This window comes from Polyodon spathula, unplaced genomic scaffold, assembly GCF_017654505.1.
Source record: "Polyodon spathula isolate WHYD16114869_AA unplaced genomic scaffold, ASM1765450v1 scaffolds_2322, whole genome shotgun sequence".
Taxonomy (NCBI): Eukaryota; Metazoa; Chordata; class Actinopteri; order Acipenseriformes; family Polyodontidae; genus Polyodon; species Polyodon spathula.
The window spans coordinates 1-1,445 of record NW_024473796.1 but is presented as its reverse complement, the minus strand read 5'-3'; the positions used below and the strand labels follow the sequence as shown (position 1 = coordinate 1,445).

The following is a 1,445-nucleotide window of genomic DNA, read 5'->3' as shown; positions in this document are numbered from 1 at the left end:
TCAGAAGCCCTGGAGTCTGATTCTGGAGCCGTTAAACCCCAGCTCAAGCTTAAGATCAAACTAGGGGGACAGACCCTAGGAACAAAAAGGTAAAGCTGGTAGTATTATGAGCCTAAAACTAACCAGGGTCTGGTTTGTTAAAGGTGTCTAACAGTAGCACACTACAGTTCCTATATTGTACTGCATTTTCTCTCTCTTTCTCTCCCTCTTGTCCCAGACTGCCTATATATCTGTCACTCACTCTCTCTCCAGAGAAGCCAGTGTGTCCCAGACTCTGCCTATATCTGTGATAATAAATGATTGCTAAACCCACCATGCTCACCAGCCCCTGACTGGCACAAATAATGTAGCTAGTTAAGTCTATATTTGAACCGTCAGAGAAATTACAATGTGGAGGGCCTGGGGTTTTTGCGCAGACTGGGCTCGTTTTTTTAAATTAAAATTATTAGTGTAAGTGTGTATATTTTGTATGTTATAAACATATTCTGCACATCTCTTAGACTGTCTTGTACACTAGGTATTCAGAACATATTTTACTGAAGCAATACAGTCACTAGAGGTACAAGCCCACTGCTTTGGATACTATTCCCTGCTCCATACACGGCAGTGGCGCCATGTAGAATTGCTATGTATACAATTTGGTAGTGGATTGTAATAATTTTGTTTACTTAATATACGTTATAGAAATCAAAAGATCGAATTTTGCGAGTGACCTTTAATGTGTGATTTATAGTATTCACACATTGCCAAACAGTTTCTGTTAACAGGAAAAAAAATGTAATAATACAGCACTTGAATCTGTCTGACGAACCTTCTGAGGTTTAAAACAATCTCGAATCCCTGGCTAGCTAACAAACCTTAGGACACAGCCCTACATGTTACACACACACACTTAATGTTGGGTTTGATGAAGCAGCACCAACGCACTTTTGTTTTTTAGTGTAATCCAGTGTGTCTGAGAAAAGCAGAAGGCTGTTTGCACTGCAAAGCAGGTCATAATGGGTTAAGCCTGAAGATGTGTATAACATATTGCAACAAAGATGTACAGTCTCTTATTTTGGCTAAACTGTGTATAAATGAACAGTTTTATTTGCTTTTTTGTACAGTGTTCCAACATTCACTGTGGTTCCTGAGGTGAACCGGTCTCTCTCTCCGTTAATGATATTGGATGATGAAGAGGAACCAACAGAAGGAGTCCCCATTGAGCAGTATAGGGCCTGGCTTGGTAAAGATGTTAATTATTATACAAGATTACCTTTTTTTTTTTTTTTTTTTTTTTAAATAAGCATAGTTCTGATTCTTGATTGGATTGTACAGTAAACACAATAACCACACTGACCACTGAGTTGTTTGGCATTTTAGATGAAGACAGCAATCTTGACCCCTCACCATTAGCTGAACTGGACTCTCAGAGTCTCCTGGTGTGCCCAGAGGATGAGGAGGAG

General features: G+C 39.5%; 1 long non-coding RNA gene across 1 annotated transcript; it reads left to right on the top strand.

Annotated features, from left to right (window-relative positions):
* Positions 1-1,445, top strand: LOC121310599. Its single transcript, XR_005948887.1, has 3 exons — positions 1-89; positions 1,107-1,225; positions 1,363-1,445. It is a non-coding gene; the product is annotated as an uncharacterized LOC121310599 (long non-coding RNA).